This window comes from Rutilus rutilus (assembly GCF_951802725.1).
Source record: "Rutilus rutilus genome assembly, chromosome: 10".
Taxonomy (NCBI): domain Eukaryota; kingdom Metazoa; phylum Chordata; class Actinopteri; order Cypriniformes; family Leuciscidae; genus Rutilus; species Rutilus rutilus.
The window spans coordinates 15,629,991-15,648,980 of NC_140215.1; the positions used below are offsets into that span (position 1 = coordinate 15,629,991).

Here is an 18,990-nt window from a genome sequence, read left to right on the forward strand (position 1 = left end):
TGACTTACTTTGTAGATGTAAATAAAAATAAAAATAAATGTTAAATTGACAGCCCTACAGCTCATACAATAAAAATGATAAATTGCGTTAATTGCTTTGTAATTAATTATCAAATGCATTATTTTTACATGTTTTTAATAATTAATGATTGTTGTCCTTTAAAAAAAAAAAAAAAAGTTTAATACTTGATGACTAATTTTGTACATTTTAAAATGTATTTTTATAATTATCCATACTAAGTTATCATGTTAAATTGACAGCCCTACAAAAAAAAAAAATAAATAACAATAGCTTGGTGAGAAAATTAATGAAGTTTCAGTCATGATTCACAAAAAATTGTCCCCTCTGCAGTATCTCTGTAATGTGATTGTGATTGTTTGTGATTCATACATAAACCAGTGATGTTGACGACGTTAGATGTTCTCAAGAACATCTTTTGTGCGCCATGGATTATTCTGTTTTATTAATTTGAAATTACTTGATGGCATATTTGATGAACTGTTCCTTTAAAAGGCTCTTGTTTGACACACACATAATTACACTAACGCAGTTCTATCCCTGGATTCTGGAATCTAACGGACACTCAAGTTTGGCAAGAGCTGAGGAGTTTTATATAGACTCACATTAATCTTGTGGCCTTCTGAAAAAAAGGCCTTATTAACCCACATAACCAGAATAAGATAATTACCTTTGTTACTCTTCTTCTGTGTTTAATTCTCGGTGGGGTTGAGATGTGTGTGCGCGCATGTGTATAGGATTGATACTATAATCTATGAATTATTAATACATTATTACCTCTTGATTAAGACATCATTTTCCTGCCATTTTAATATCGCAGATGCCAAATAACTGTTGTTTCTTTTTCTTTTTTAAGCCTGAGGGGGTGTCAAGTCAGCAAAAACAAAATATGGTGCAAGAAACAGTTAGTCTGCAAGCTGCACATGAGGAATTCGCAAATATGTTGGTATTTCAGTTTACACATATCCATGAATTCTGTGTTTTAAGCTTGGAGTTCAACCACTGAGAACAGTGTCCTTTATTACAAATGAAGGAATTGCAAAGTGGGAAGGGCTAAGATTCAGCCGATCCATGCAGATTACAGCAGTGACACGTATTCCACTTCAGGAGCCCACGTGCTAACACGTAACACACATCAAAGTGGCTTTGATCACTGCAAACACAAACGCACTGTTGCAGGTAAACAGGGCAGAGAAAGAGAATAGCTCTTCAGAATGGATTACTAACGTAGGCTGCTGCTTAGTGCATACTGTGCAGTACATAATGTAAACCACGTACTAATTAATAAAAAAAACGGTATTAATATGCAATGATAAACGTTTCAAATGGCAGATTGCAGCTTGCTGCATTGCATATTTAAAAAGTGCACTATGCAGAATTTTCCCAAAAGATAGAAAGTATAGACTCCCTTACAATGAAAATCCCTTTCACTCATTATGATCCACTAGAAGAGCGTGGTGGTGTCTGTGTCTACAATTGCTGTGCTCAGGACGTTTCTGGGCTGCAATCTTTGGCCAGTGAGTGTGTCATTCCAGCCAATAACGACGGGCGGTGCATGTGAGGGCGGGACTTTAACTTCTGTAACGTTTTGAAGTCTGGGAAGCCTTGCTAAGTTCTCCTGCCTCGACACAACAATTCGTTAATGTTGCTATTGCCTTATTGACTGCTACTGTAACTTGACAGATTACTAGACAGTGTAATTACGTTTTAATGATGACAGATAGTTATTGTTTGTTAGCGTACACTTCTGGCAGTTTTCCACCCACAAGGCGGGGCCAAGTTTGAATGTTGTGTTTACAAACAGTAACTGAAAATGTCTGCATTAGTGCACCTTTATTTCAGTAAGTGCCGTCTAGTTATCTCAGAAATAAATCTGGTTATTTTGCACTTTTAACACAGGTTTGGGTAAATATGTCATTGTAGCTGGCAGCTCAAAATATGTTTTTGGAACTGAGTGCCCATGGAGGAGCAAAGATGGCAGGTTGCAGGTTGTGTACTTCAGGAGCTGAATACCCCAGCTGAGCATCTGCTATTGAGATGAATGGAAATGCTAACGCTCTCTCCAGGTATTCAGACCTCCCTGGGTGTAACTTACGTGTTGAGCATCAGGGACGAGATCACATTTAAACGTCAAATCACATTGTGTTCACTGTATCTTATCCCCATGGACAAACATGACACAATTACATTAAACATTATCATATCCAGAACATGCATATCTCCACTTTAGTGCTGAAATCTGTTGCTATATCTTCATTTCCCTTCAGTCACATTATGTTTTCAGATATAGGTATATAATTAGAAAAGTTTTAATACATAAGAAATATTCAATTCTTTATCTGTCGCGAGGTTCGGCTAGGTTAGATTGTGCACCTGTCAGCTTAAAGGTCATTTTAACTAAGCTGATATTTTTCTTGTATTTTGCCATATTGTCCTATTGTGGCACATTGTGTAATTTTTTCTTCTTCAGTTTTTTCAGATTTAAGCAGTCATAAAATCAGTATTTTCAGGATTTACTTATAATTAGAAGTGTTAATTTATTTTAATTTAAAATGTTTTATTTTTAATGTTAAAATATCATATAAATGTGCAGAAACAAAAACAAGTAATTCCTATGTTGATTTCCTGGAATGGCACTAGTTTGGGGTGGGACTATCTGTTTGAGGACCAATGGCAGATAAGAAGAAACCTGTTTGAAAATAGTCATTAATTTGTCCATATTTTTTTTTTTCTTGCTCCACTACAAAATATTGAGACATGTTCTCTTTTATGCTGTTTGAACTTCCCCTTTTGGAAACTTTATTGTTAAAAGTGTGTTTACACGTTTAGGTTCCCCAAAGAATCTTTAAGTGAACAGTTCTTAAAATAAAAAAGAACATTTTAACAATCTCAAGAACCTTTTCCAATTTAAAGAACCTTTAGTGCTATAGAAATGTTCCATATGTCAAAGGTTCTTCAGGGAACCATAGATGCCAATAAAGAACCTTTTTTCTAAGTGTTTGCGGTATTGCATCCCTCCTCACAACCTGATAAAATGACAAAAGACCTTGAGCCCCTGAAAAAAAAATCACGTACTGTATGAACAATGAATTCTGTCTTTTGGAGGAAAGGCTTAAAATAGCTGCTAAAACCTCTTGTGACATTCTCCTTTCCGTTCTAATTTCCGTTAAAATTATATTCGACCCAGACACTATGACAGACAGATAGGAATACAGAGAGGCAGACATATAAACGGCAGATAAAATGGAAGGCCATGGAAAGAGATATTTTTCTTGTTTATTCTAGTGTATGCTACAGTATATTTTTTGGACATCGTTAGGAGAGACATTTAACCTTAGGGAGGTTCTTCATTCACCCACTAAAATTAGCTTGAGACCAGCTGGTTAACTGTAATTGTAAAAATTCTTCAGACAAATTCTGAGAAAATATCTAGCGTCATCTGTTTGCTGAATAAAATACTGTTAAAATACAATTTTATACAGGATGTAAAATACAGCTTTAAGATACTTTTTGGGGCTACTATGTAGAGTTTTGTAACTAGGATGTTTTTTTGTTTTTTTCAGAATACATGCTTTGATCAAACTGGAAAAAAATGTCCATCAATGTTGCAATATCTCAAACCATCTACAGAAATTAAATTCATTTATTTAAATGGTTTGAAATATTGCAGCATTCATGGAGCTCATTTGTAGGAGTTTGCAACGTTTTTATCCAGTTTGATCAAAGCATTTATTCAGATTTTCAGCAAATCCATTATTTATTAATTGATGATGTTTAATAAAAAAAAAGATTTGCATTTGTTTTTGGTGGTTGACCAGCCTCACGGCGATACAGTGAAAGCGCCCAGTCTGTGGAACCAGGTTTTATAATGTAGTGTGTGGAAAGAGATTACTGTAGATGTACAGTTCAGAATCAGCCTTACAAGAGATTGAGCTGTATGACATCAGCAGAGTGGGCAGCAGATACTGGAAGTTATAAAAACACGTGGACCGTATGCAGGAGAGAACTCTCTCCCTTGGGCAGGAGGAATATACAGAGAGGAATGTGTGTGGTTTTATGGATGAGAGAGGAGAGAGAGAGGTAAAGAAACAGGCAAAACCAGAGAAAGAGTGTGTGTTTGTGTGTGTTTGTGTTCTGAGTGGGCTTTTCTTCTGCTGTGAACCTCCTCATTGTTATGCAACTCACAGAGCAAGAGACTCACCCTGGACAGGACAGCAAAGTGTTTTGGAAAAGACTCTCTCTCTCTCTCTCTGTCTCTCTCTCTCCCCCCTCTCTCACACACACACACACCAATGCACACACCTGGGTCTCAAGGCTGTCTCTTTTCAGAACACGCGTATAAAATGCAAACACATACAGTACATACACGCATACATAAGTTTAAAGGAATAGTTCACCTAAAACTGAAAAAGAACATTCTGTCATCATTTACTTACCTTCATATTGTTCCAAACCTGACTTCCCTTTTTAAAAGTTGCATAATGGCCCGGCTACTCTTTAACATTCAATTAATGTAAATTCACTCTTTATGCTAAGATTTGGGCAAGTCATAAATAAATCATGATTTACTGGATGTAGATTTATTGTTATTGTATTATTGTTATTTGCGGTTTCTCTTCTTTTTTTTCATTTGTGCCATATATGGTCATTTACATCGTGTTAAATATACACTGTGTGTGTGTATATAATTATATTATTAAATAATAAATTATTTTTCTGTTCCCTTCCAGAACAGACTCCTGCAATTCTCTAAAAAGGCATCAAAAAAGTACTGTAAGTGTAGTAGACTTCTGGTTATATTAAGTTTTCTGAAGTCATGTAACAACTTCACAAGTTCATTCTCCGAACAGATTTTCTTTTGCAGTAGCTGTCAAATCTCATTTGCATGTGCATTCAGTTATGACCAGTGGCTGTGTTTACAAGTACACCAATGGTCTGAATATTGCCAATAATCAGAGAAAAGAATAATCAGAATAAGATTTTACATGACAACATTTTGGTTACTTACTTCTTGCATTACTTTGATTATTTGCTATGAAATGTGGTGGTTATGCTGCTTTTTTGTCGTTATTCACCAAAACACAAAATGTTACATTCAAAAGGAGTAGGGCCCGGTTTCCCAAAGCGTTCTTATCTCTAAGTAGTTCTTAACCTATTCCTTAACCTCTCTCTTAACCTTATGGGACGGTTCCCGAAACGTTCGTACGCTAAGTATATCTTTTGTAAGTCACACTTTCGTAAGGTTGGTCGGGACCACTCTTAGCTTTACCTTATCACTGTTGCAGGTCTGTATGAATATAATTCTGAAGTTTTAATACACCCAGACAGTATTAAATTAGGCTAATTCAAGTGTTTTCATGCAAAGAATAAAATTGTCATTACACTGATTGTTGTTAGATTTTTAATTATATTATTATACAATATTATTAATTTAATTAAAACGCTCTTTTAAAGGCCAGTGAAAGCATAGGCTACTGTCAGTTAAGTCCTATTCGGACGCTAATATTGTTTCTCATGGGCTCGTCCGGTATTTTAAACATTTACAGGGGTAAGTCGGTGATTTTAGTGCCGTCCGAATCCATAATATCAGTGTTTTTCTCACCCAACCCGCGTAAAAATCCCTGGCCAAATTAGTACCTTCTGTTTTTTGACAAACAGGTCGTGTGGTAATTTAATTGCCGTCTGAATCCACATCTCTGAGTTTACAAGAGATTCAAAATTCACGGTTTAAATCCTTTTTGATCACTGCCGAGCACCGTACGCAAGATGTAAACTTTTATTACTGAAATGCTGGAAAGTATTTACAAGAACAATATTTCATCGCAGCTCCACCTCAGCGAACAAAAATGGGAAAGAGAAGAAGGCACGTAAATTTTTGAAAAGGTTATTGTGGCAGCAATATATGTTACAATTTTAAAATATGTAGGCTAGGCTATTATAGGCTATTATAGGTTGGATTATTTTTTATAATATCCAATAATCATAATAAATTGCAATTTCAACTATTTCTGAAGTGCTTCATTTATAAAGATCACCGCTTTCTCACATAAACAGCCCCTGCACGAGAGAATAATTGATTGTCGAGCCATCGATATCAAACAATTCAGCACCATCGCCACGGACAGCGCCGGGTAACGTCGCACGTAAGAAGGTATATCTTAAGCAGCTTCCTAAGGTATGGTTCGGGGAACACACTTAGGAACATAAACACCTTTGGTAAGATATATCTTTCGAGCTCTCTTAGCGCGCTAAGAGTGAGCGTTATCGGGAAACCGGGCCTGGTCTGTTTGTTGATACTGTTTTTATTTGCTTGCTTCAAATGTCAATTTTTTTTTTTTAAAACAAATCCAAAATGTGTTTGAACACTGATGGTGTTTCCAACCATCATTAAAACATGTCACGCAAAGCTGTAAGAATAAATAATTTTTCTTCCTAAAAGAGCAGCATTTAAGGGCCGTCACTAAATCTCTCACGACCTGGGACAACATTTTTATTTGTATGCCCCTTTTCCTTGGGCCAAATGAGTAGGCTGTACCATAAAGGACCTTAGTGGGGCCCCCCTCATCACAAAGCCCAGAACCGCTTTCTTGGTTGCTGATGGCCAAGTGGCTTCTTCGATTACACTGTTTTCTGACCTGTTCATGAGTGTAACACAGCATACATACAACACTGGTACATGCACACTTTGGTCAGAGTGGAATAAATGCAATAAACATGCCTGTGTACTGCACATTTAACTGTGATTATGGTTATAATTATACACGCAAGTCCCGCGGATATGAAGGAACAAGGACATTTCATTCTACCGAACTACCCGTAGTACTACTACTACTCATAAAGGTCAGTTTATTAGACGAATTAAACTTGTTAGGTAACGCAGCACTGTTTCACTTAGTCTACACTATCACACTAAACTGCATTTGAGTGTGTTGAAAGTTATAATGTTATTCAGTGTGTTAGTTTGTTGGCTGTATGAGACTAGCAGTAAGCTAGATCAACATTAGAATAACATACAGATCATATTCTAACATTTCATCATGTTGAGCTATATAACATTGATTAGTTTTATGTACATTTGCTCACCTGTCTAAGAAAGTACATGCAAGATTGGCGTCTCTGTCAAGTCAAACTTAGTCGCGGACGTGGAGCTCTTGGGATCTCGAAAACGTCACGCTGATATTGATCCTCATTTTATTTCTCCTTTTGTCCCAAAGTCTGCTTGCCACGGTCCATAATGTTTGAACGAAACAACAACAGCGTGAGCATGCCGCTAGACGCAACGCAGTTGTCCAGGTCTGTCTCCATGGTTACTATGGCTGTACGAGCGGAAGCCAGGGATAACGCGTATATTACGTCATTGACAGGCGACAATGACCAGGGACAAGCCATTATTTAAAATTGGAATTTCTCTGAAATTAAAAATCTTTTGGAACTTTTGGGATATTGTATGTACAACCTCAGGAAAATATATCACACTGTGCAAGTGATTTTTGGATATTTTAGTACAAAATTCTTACATATTGTACCTTTAAGTATCCTTCGCACAAAACTATAATATGACTTCAGAAGACTTATAATGCACGAGTCATATGGGCTATTTTTATGGTGCTTTTGGTCAGCTTTTTTGTCAACTGGAAATTCACTGGTCGAACATAGCGACATGCTTTCATTGTGCCAGAAGAAAGCAGTAACAATTCTGCCTTTTGTTTTCCGCAGTAGAAAGTAAGTCATGAAGTTTTGGAGCGACACTAGGGTAAGTAAACGATGACAGAATGTTTTATTTTTAGGGATGAGCTATTCCTTTAACTGAAGATGTTCCTAAATACATGCAGCCCACCACAGTCGTTGCGCACGCATGCATTCTTGGTTTTGAGGCGGACTTTAGGACCATGGAGAGATCTCCCACAGCAGCGGGCGCACACAGCGCGTCTTGAAGAGGAAACCCCCACAGGAGCTCTCGCTGCCGGATACCTGAGACATCTCAAATCATCCCTCTGACCGACAAGCGCACGGCGCGCCACGGAATGCGCAGGAGTGACCGACTGTCCGCTGGACGAGGGCGCGCGGTCATGGGTCCCTCTTCAGCACCTTTGAGTTCTTAATGCATTATGAAGTCATAGAGACCTCTGGAAATCCTTAAAATTCTCCTTAAGGCAGCGTCTATATTGGAATAAACTATCAGCTGGTGAATTTCTCTGTTCGGATGGATGATTTGGTCAGATTCCTCATTCATCGTGATGCGCGTTCATTCCGTTTACAAGTGTCTTATTGACTGACCGCGGATCAATTTTTGGACGTTGGCTGACGGTAAGCTCGCGGTCTGTTTTAGTTACCCATGCGAAGTTTGAAGTGGAGAGGTTTCATGGTGATGCGGGGGTGGCTAGTTGATTTGCTCCGGCTCGTGAAGATGCCTATGTAATCTAACCTTTAGAAAAAAATCGAAATCATGTAAATGTGGAGTTTGACGCTTAAATAATAACTAAATTTCATTGAGGTTAAATTGTAGAATGAAACCTGTCAACAACACGTCCGGATCATATTTTGACTTGATTTAAAAAATAAATAGAAAATAATGTTTTGTGAAAGACAGTAAGCCGTGTTTTGCATCATTAGGATGTGATTGTGACGGTATTTCACGACTATTCAGCATTCAATCGACACCCCCCCCTCCCCCTCTCCCCCTCTCCATTATTAGTATAATTGTGAAAACATGATTATGTATATAGCTGTAATTATATAAAAGTAAAGTAGCTTTTGCTGCCCTGCTTTTAATTTAGCCTACTTATTTTTTTTAATCAATGGATGGACAGGATGTTTCTTATTAGGCTACTGTATTACAGTAGCTAATGCGACTTTATTCAGAATCTTCATTGAGATCAATGAGAATTATAAACAAATTTAAGTAAAACATTCGAATTGAGGGTAGAAATATGCTGTCCTGACATGAAAGAAAATGGAGAAAAAACCAACAACAAAAAAAAAACATTTTAATTGTTCTACAAGTTCTAGCTACTTTTTTTTAGAGTAGTCTAAAATATAACCTGCACATTTGTTCTTCGCATTTACCCATAGCCTACCTAAAGCAGAATTTCAGGTGGGAAATCATTTAAAATCTCAGTGTGAGCCGCGGTCTTTATACGCGCATAAAAGACGAGATTTGAATCGGTGTTTTCATTAGCTACTGACTAAACTAAGGTTTAACATTTTATTCCAGTTGTGCGGCTTGTGGCAAACCACTGTTACATACACGCATATATATATATATATAGATAAATAATCTCGTTTTAGTTTAGATTTACTCAAAATAAATGTAGAAAACGCAACGTGATGTGCGGCAGCGTTTGAGATGGCTTGTTTAAAGGCGGTGTTTGCGGGAGTATTTGCACCCTCCTGCGATGGTACGGACAGAACACACGCACACACACACACTCACTCTCTCACACACACTGCAGTGGCGTCTGATCACAGTCTGCAAGAGAGTGAGCGTGCGCATGAGAATCTGTGCCGACGCCGGCTGGTACACATTAGACCTCTCGTGGGCTTTTCACACTTGAAATTGTAAACCCAGGGTCATTCTTTATTCCTGGGTTAACTTAATCCCTGCTGGGTTACCTTGTTTACGGTTTTCCACAGCTCAATCACTGCCCTGGGTTAATATTTAACTCTGGGTATTGTGGTTAGGTGGTTTCACACTTTTATGAGATCCATAACATGAAATGGACAAATAGGCCAGGTCTACTGCACGCAACCTGTCGTGTATGAACTTTTCGGACCAATGAAATATTAGTCTCTTCCTCACTCTGGTTAACGCGTTAGAAGTCCCTGTTTTTAACATTTTCAACAATTCTCTTACAAGCTGAAACAACGCGTGAGAGTTTGTGACATTAATATTTAATGAGGCAAGCAATTGTTTATCGTGGTTGACTTCTTTTAAACTCGCTGGAGCGGTCTAATACCGTATTATCGAGCTTCCCATACTTGTAATTTTTAACCCAGGGTAAATCTTAACATTGGGTAACGTAATCTGGGGTTATTTCACACTGCACATTTGTAAACGACGAGTTAACGTATTTGCATTTTTATGACATCGATTGGACAAATACACGCACCCAGTATTAATAACTGCTTGTCTAAATTTGTAAATGTCGCCACGTAGATTCGGCTCTGGTTGTCTTAAGCCTTATAAAACAGTAAAAACGATACTTTAATATTCTTATCTCCTGTTAACGCGTTTTGTCACAGTTCTTCATTAGTCTCTCTGAGGGGGAAAAACATAACGTGAAAGTTCGTGTGACACAAAGCTCATGAATACTTAATGAGATAAGCTCTGTTCGTTTATAATTAGTTCTCTGTTGCTAAACAACTCACTGTAATATTTCTGCATCATTTCTCACTGTATAACAGTTTATTACATGTTAGCACTGCAAAAGCCTAAAGCAGGGCTTCAAAACCCAGGGTTAAAAGCCTTGCTAACCCTCTTTGGAAATAAGTGTGAAAGTTAAGACTTAATCCAGGGTTAAAAGTGGCCTTAACCCAGTTAAGCGTAGCGTGAAAACCCTTTTGGCGGGCCTAGTATTGCTGTTACAATCCAAGAATCATGTGAGAACACACCCAAGGCGTGTGCATTATGCTCGTCATGGATGCATATTCATAAACTCACATTGGCCTCTTTTACCTCGTGCAGCCGGAAAATTCTCAATCGAACATGTAGACTTCCTCCGTTTGATGCATTATCAGTATAAACAAGCCAATCTCCTAATGCTAATGATTACTTTAGGTTATTTTTGCAAATGTGTGCCTAGAATACACAGATGAAATGCTAGGGAAAATTGTCTTTGACAGCGCCATTGACTCCTCTTAAAGGAACTGTCACTCAGGTTTGAATGCGGCATGGGGCACAGCCTGGGTTTATTGTGTCAGTATATGTGGTTATAAAGAATGCATATAGTCCCATGGTGGAGCTCTTATTGCCTAGGGTGAGTTTGTAGATGGACCCACACACACTTCCCTACTTAAGTTTCCAAAGAGATCTGGCTATAGAGCATGCCATCACCAGCGGCGTTTGGATGGCCTATTAATAAACAAGGCATGTTCTGTCATGGGCTTATACTGAATGGCCAGGGGCATTGGTTAGCCACTTGTCGATAAAATCTGTGAAGAAGAATCTGCACAAGAACCAATATGTTAAAATGCACTTTGATGTGATGTGGCCATTTGACTGTGAGTGGTGCTGAAAGAACAGCTCCCTCTTTCAATGAACTACAACACATCTGTCAGAACCTTCTCTGCCTTGATACATCAGCAGGTCAACTCGCGTACCACTAAAATGACAAAAACACTGACTGATGCCCCTGATCTGTGGGAAGCTAAAAGTCACGTCTGTGGCATTCTGATAAAAGCATGCATATGTCATTTAAAGCATGCTTCGCTGAACACACTCAAATTGAACTCTGTATTGCAGTTCTGACACTGTTGCGCTTTTAAATGCAATTAGGATTGGAGAATATTTGCAGAGCCAATCGTTTGCCATTAAATGGCTAAAATTCTTGGATGGGTTTAACTTTGGAAGTTCGTAGGTTTCCTTTGTGCGTGTGAGTGTTTACAATGTATGAAATATAGTTGTATTGTTTTCCCAGCGAATAAAACAAACTCTTGAGACCCCCCTTCCAGTTTCTTAGGGACCACTTTACTGGGCACAATATCAATAAGAAGCCTCTCGCTATCTCTCTGTGTGTGTATGTGTGTATAATGAGGAGAGTATGCTGTGGGAAAGCCCTCATTATAAAACAGTTTGAGCTCTCAGGCCATTAAAGTCAAGCACAGCGAGTGAGGAAGCAAGTAAAGGATACTCTGGTGGATTGCTAGATGATTGAAACAATAAGCTCATTCTATATTGTCTTGTCGGTAATGGCTTCTATTGGCATCCTTTGGGTTGAGGGCTCTTGTCAGCTCTTGTCCTGGTGATGTTTTTTGACCTGCTGTCCATGCTGATTCATCGGGTCTCAAAAGAATAGCAATCGATTAGTAATACGAGAAGAGAATGCATTGATTTGGGTTGATGAGAAGTTTTTGGGATTTCCATCGTGGTTTCCTGACCTTGATGGTATGCTTTCCATTTGGAGTGCACCTGTGGAGGTGATGCGTCACGCATCAGAGGTTTCGCATCCCATATTTACATAACTCATGTAGGGAATTTCAATTTGAAGGACGTACAAACGACACATGCACACAAATAAATAAGTACAATGAGTTCATTTATTTGTTTATTTGTGTGGTTGAGAATATGCAAGTCGACTCACATTGATGAATGCACACAAGCTCATTTACTGCTGGTTTTCCTGTTGCTGATGAAGTCTGACATGTAATCTTTCCTTGTTTCTTTTTTTCTCTTGCTCTCTCCCTCTCTATTACTGTCACTTTCTCTCTCCCTTAGGACTGTCAAACTGTCAGAATCCTCACTGATTCCCTCAGAATAGTACTGAAACCTGCAGTGTGTGAATCCCTATGAGTGTGTGTTTGTGTAGACTCAATTTAGTCTCATATTATATGATGGTAACAGGGCGTTTGCAGTACAACGAGAGTATTCGGCTTTTACAGCACTTCCTACACTGATTTTACTCATAAAATAGCTCTAGATGTTCATTTATTCATTATTGATTTCAGACAGACAGTAAAATTCAACACCTGATGTTTATGGCTTCAAAGTTTCTCGATTTTATTCATATGGCTTACGGTGGCCGCAATTTGAGAGAAGCCTCATTTTTGCTTCTCTCTCGCCATTTAACCTTGAAGTATAAGCTCATGACAAATGCAATGGATTCTAGGGCTGACAACCTTTGATGGAATTGAGAATCTGCCTCGATTTTCAGTTCTCTCCTTGTAAATGAGATGGTGCAGTCATTTACATTGGCGAAAGTGAGTCAGGAACCTAGTCATCAGTTAGAAAAGTAGTCCCATAATGACAGTCACGGTAATTCTGAAAGCATTGGTCAGGAATGAGCTAGAATACTAATTTCCCAGAGGAAAACAGTGAAAAAGACACATTTAAACACTGTACAGTGGGGTTCTGAAGTCTTAGACCACTAGTGATAATTCAATGAAAAACTTTTCATTTCAAATTATATTAGAATAGCATTTTGATGGAAAATTTTAATTGAAAAATTAATGACATGCAGAATGTCTTAGTGTTTGGTTTGTCCTCCTTTTGCTTTAATGACAGCAGCACTTGAGCTGGCATGAACTCCACAAGATTGTGTAAAAACCTGATGATCATGTTCTCCAGCATGATATGAGAATGATCCAAAGAACATCTTGTGCTTAAATGCAAGAAAATTTGTCCTTTTGTAGAAAAGAATTCACATAGTTAATTTGACAAATTTGCTCATTGGCGACCAAGAAATAGTGCAGAATCTTAAATGTATTGTTCAATCTTTTAAAAATCATAGATTTCCAATGTGGTCTCAGACCCCTCAGTGTGTATGTATGTGTAAATATATACATATATTATTACTGTCATTGATTTACTTTATATATATTATTTTTTTAAAGTAAATCAGTGACAGTCTTTTATATTGATAGGCTGTAATTGCAAGGCAATTGTAGGAAGTTGCATATGACCACATTAAACCCACAGTCTATTATGAATAGGTAACATCTTTTAGCTACTGAGATTCAAATATGTACTCCTGTAACAGAAATCATTCCAGTACGTTGTATACATAGCTAATTAAAAACGCGGGTGTAGGGTATGATTTGGAGTTGCGTTATTATGCTAAGATTTGATTGGGGATTGGGAATTGTATTAAAAATGTAACATACTGTTATAGGCCTTTTGAAATTGAATTGGTTTGGGCACTGGAGTATCATTTGGTGAGTAATGCCTCTGACAATGATCTGTACATTCTAGTATCATTTTTAAAAGTGTACTGCTCAACATTATTGGATTTTCTGCGCTTGTGAGGCTTTCCTGTTAATGATACCCTAAATGATTTCAGAAGTAATTGTCTCCTTTTCTCTTTCAATTGCATTGTTTTCACATGAGGTACATTCAAAAAGGCTTTATGAGCATCACTATATTATAACATTTATCTGTTCAGAAACTGTTTTTTTTTTGTTTTTTAGAACTCTGGAAACTTAATGAAAAATAACTGAAAACTTTCAATCTAAAACTTAATCTCAGATGAAGGAAAATAAAAACCAGACAAGTGAGACAATTGTTAACATACTGTAGTATTAAAGTATTTAGTATTTAGTATTAAAATGGATGACATGACTCAGATAATTTGGCCAAAATTGAATGTGAAAGTTTGAGTTTGTATTGAAATCTCTGATGTTTCATTCCAATAACTCAGCAGATTGGAGCGCTGTTGTTTGAGACGCTGTTGAATGCCTTTTCTGAAACTCAAGAGGGAATACTTGTGAGATTACTAGGGTCTTTTTCAGCAGACAAGTCTGAGAAGCAGGAGTCTGAAACGGTTCAGCCAATAATATTAAGACAAACAGTAAACCAGAATGTATTGATTGAAACTGATAACATACAAATTGCAATGGCCCCATGGCTCACTTCTAAAGGAGGAGAACATTTTTGTTACAAAAACTCATTGTTTTTGTGACACAACTTGTCTCAGTCCTTTTTTTGTTTATGTGCACAAGTGATTAGAAACAGTCCAGTGAATTAAAATGAAAACAATTGTGCTATATCTATGAAACATCAGCAATTTTCCCACCCCAAATTTGTAAAAAAAAAAATTAGGCCTATAATTAAATGCACAAATAACATGTTTAGGTCATAGCATCTGTTTTTAAATAAATTCAGTTGTTGTTCATTTGGTATCATTACTGTTGAAGCTTTTTTAGCACAGCCAGAATGTTAACATTCTTAGATACCATTCTTTAATATAATTCTAACCACTTAGCAATAAAAATACTGTTTCTGCTCTGAAATGAAAAACAATGTTTCTAATCCCTGGCTTGTACATGTTGAATATTATTTTGTAGTATCATCCATGTTGTGAACTAATTTATATTCATGCACATGTGTATATAGTTTTTCATGCATTGGAAGATAGTTTGGCTCTTGCATAAATAGCTAATTTGACTAATTTATCCATTCATGATGTGCCAGTGGCAGGTTTCCCAGTCATGGAAACCCAGAGAATTGGAAATTGGTGATTTCCAGGCCTGGAAATCTCATGGAAGTCAATTAAATCTCAAAAGTGAGAATAAAAAACATTCTATAAATATCATTATATTCTTGTGGAGCCAACGTGAGAGTAACGGCCTTCAAATCTCTCAATGCTTTTGCTCAAATAAGTCGAATCGGCAATGTTTTTCAAGCGTCAAAAACAAGTGAAATAGTCAGTAGAAATGGGAGCCCTTAAGACATCTAAACCTTTCATCATGTAAAGTCACGTCAGACGTCATTTAAATTGAAAACCTCAAGTTTCCTGCACATAGCTCTTTTCTTCTCTCCCATTGCTATCCATTATCTTTGCTAGCCCTTTGACCACCTATTATCTTGTCTTTTGTTTTGACTCCTGACTGAGAACGAGTGTGTCTGGTAAGGGGATTAGTGGTGCTGTGTCTGGAGGTGGTGTAGGAGAGCAGTAATACTCAATAATTAATCACCATCAGCAGCGCAGAGCATGGAAGAGTACTCAGGGGTCCCTTGTTAGCCGGGGCCGATCAGTGAAGTGTGAACAGTCTGCAAGCTGCTTTAACCACACACACACACACACACACACACACACACATGATCAATATTCTGAATTTCATTTCATGTTAAGGGCACAGAAAGACTGTTACATGTGTGTGACTTTTTCATGACTGTGATGTATGGTCAGGAAAGAGCACTAACAAGTCCATATCATAAAAAAATATATATATATATATATTTCAGGAGTCTATATTTATTGTTTCTCATTTCCTGCTTTTGCACTCACTCACACACAAACACACACACACACTTGATGCCCCTGAGCATGTTCGAATTCTACTCTGATATTTGCCTGGCACGAGAAAGCTGGAACTGCCACAATAAATAATGGAGTCCACAAAGACTGATGTGGTCTTTGTCCTTTACCCCCCCAATTCTTTTACAAACTCATGCCCACACCTACAGTAACGCAATTACACACATGCATACATGTCCATTTGGCTCTCTTGTGAACTGTCATATATGTAATGTCTGAAAATAGATGCGGCTCAGGTTGTCCTTGAATCATTCGTTCTACTGTCTCGTAAGTGTGTGTGTGTGTGCAGGTTTTTAACGGTGTGTATCTCTGTTCATAGCGCAGCACTCTTCCTCCAGGGGCACTGTTATATTTACCGCATGGTAAATGTGTTGACTGTCAGGCCTGGAGATGTGGAGAGTTTAAATTGGATTAAATCATAAAATCACCACATCAATCATTCACAGCTGGGCCCGCCGCCATACGCCTGTCCTGTGAGCGACCGTACATGTGTATGTGTGGATATTAGGTCCAATGAGAAATGAGGAAGACCTTCTATGTTGCCTCTAACTGGACGGTGATTGAATTGCCAATTGCCAATTGTGACTGGAAAAAAAGCACTGCTCATATGGACTGATTTGATCTTAAAAGTGTTCAGTCTAGAAAATGATTGTGTGACCGTGATTAACAGGTGTATGAATGCAGGTGATTAGTGTTATTTTCTAAATCAAGCATCTCAAGTACTTTAAAAAAAAAAGCCTTAACCCTAAGGCTTAAAATATGACACATAACTCATCCCACACTGTTTGTTTGTACCTCGAATCATGTGGCTTGTTGAGAAAAGGCATGCTGTTACATTTCTAAGCAACTAAACTTGAAATATAATATAGGCAAAATAGCAAGTTACACAAATTATATATTTTATATAATACATGCTAAATACAATTCCTATGTAATTTGCTTATTATTTTCTTATTTCTTTTTTGTGCTAAAATGGGTGAACAAAATCTTGCTAAATCTATATACTTAGATTTTGGGGTAGATTAACTTCCCACATCCCAATATGTCTCATAGCAACGCCCTGGCAACCACCCACAACAACCTAACCTTTTTTCGGGCTCTTTTTTTTTTTAAAGATCTTAGACCTTATGTTTAGGGGTGGGGTGATGGGTGGACTTTTATGCTTTATTTTTCTAAAAATCGTACATTTTCACATACAAAACCTTGTAAAATATTTACATTATCCCGTGAGATTGGGTTGGTCATAATTGATTTTATATCATTTAAAGGAATTTTCCATGAAATTATAACCTTCCTATTAAATTTTGCTGGAGCTTTAAAATTGATAAAGCATCAGAAAAATATCAGAAAATTCAAAATCATACAATAACTTTAAGGAACACCATGAAATTTAAGTCATAGTTCACTTATTATTTTCTCCTGTGATTGATTCAGTAAGTCAGTGAGTTGAACTCAAAAAACATATCAGTCAGATTTGTGAATTAATTATTCCGATTTATTTTTTTGAACTGGATCAACCAATTCATTGAAAAGAACAATTCATTCATGATTTAGACATCGCTACTTTTCTCATGAACACGCCAAGGGCGGATGTCAAAGATTTTAAGTGAATAATTGCCGAAATGGGTCTGTTCCAAACTAGTCCTATAAAATGTACCCTTTGTTCCACAGAGGAAAGAAAGTCATTTGGGTTTGGAACAGAATTGGAGTGAGTAAATGATGAGAGAATGTTTTACTTTTGGGTGAACTATCCCTTTAATTAAAGCAGTAGTAAGTGATCTCATACACATTAACTGGTGGCTGTGAAAATGTGAAATCTTTATATTCTACCTTTTCTCATTTTTTTTCTTTCTCCCTCTCTCTCCTCTTTCAAAACCCTGAGATTATGTGTGGGAGAGGGATGATAAGCCCTTTAAAGAGATCACAAGAGCACTCTCTCTCTGTCGCCCCTTTGCCTTTTTAACGCAGACACACACAGAAACACAAACACTCCCACACACACACAAAATAAAGTCTATTAACCTCTCAAATGCTACTGTTCCTGATGGGATTTAGGCCTTCCAGTGTCTGAATTTGGCATGCAATTCATCATCAGTAGAATGTTATTGTAAGATAATTACGGATGAAGAGGAAGGGTTTGCACACACTTATTAAGTTTACATTAATTATTTGAGGAAAAAGGGAATATAGGTGTTATTTGATTTGATATAACAAGCCTTGGATGGAAATCCAAGAATACCATATAGCTGCAGGGAGTAATTTAGAGGTCTGCGTTAAAGTGACAGGAGCAGTGCATTATGGGGAGTCATGTGACAGGGTTGTGAAATAAAATACGAACCTGAAATGATATTAAGGTGCTTTGTCAGCAGGAGACCTCAAATAAAACTGTAAACAGAGGTGATTATGGGTGGTTGACATATACTTGTAGTACTTGTGCTTTGAAAAATGTATTTGTCTGGCTATTAATTTCAAAAAGCTAAATGGTGATATATATATATATAAATGCATTAGAATCCAAGCAGTAAACTCTGTGCCTCTTTATTAATGAATATTTCAGTCCAATTTGGGTTCAATATAGGCTACTTCAGAAGCTTGCACATAGTGTTCAGATTTCTTGTTGGCCTCTCTGATCGCTCACATCATTTGTTCTTAAACTTTAAAGAGAGATGAATACACTAAATCATTACTTTTTTGCTCTTTTTTTATTTCTGACATATTTGTTAACACGTTTAATTAATTATCTTAAAATGTTCTTTTTAATAATTGTGTATGTCCTACATTGCTCAAACATTTAAGGTTTAGAAATACTCATGCAGACAGATATATGTGTGTTTATTCCATTATGGAAATGGTTTGGGTTCCCCTCCGTTTTCAGGCTGCTATAACCGCTCAGATGGGGGAATTGTGTGGACGTTGTGCACAGACAGCAAACGGAGATTAAAATAGATTTCAGATATGAACACAGAACTCAGGTGATTGAGTGGCTTTGTGGGAAGGCACA

The 18,990-nt window shown here is 37.2% G+C and overlaps 1 protein-coding gene across 2 annotated transcripts in view; it reads left to right on the plus strand.

Moving 5' to 3' along the window:
• Positions 1-7,940: 7,940 nt before the first annotated feature.
• The window catches only part of il1rapl1a (interleukin 1 receptor accessory protein-like 1a), an 88,745-nt gene continuing 77,695 nt past the window's right edge, over positions 7,941-18,990 (plus strand). For both annotated transcript variants that reach the window (XM_084421735.1, XM_084421736.1), the window contains exon 1: positions 7,941-8,325. The gene's annotated coding sequence lies outside the window, so the exon portion shown is untranslated. The remainder of the gene's footprint in view (positions 8,326-18,990) is intronic.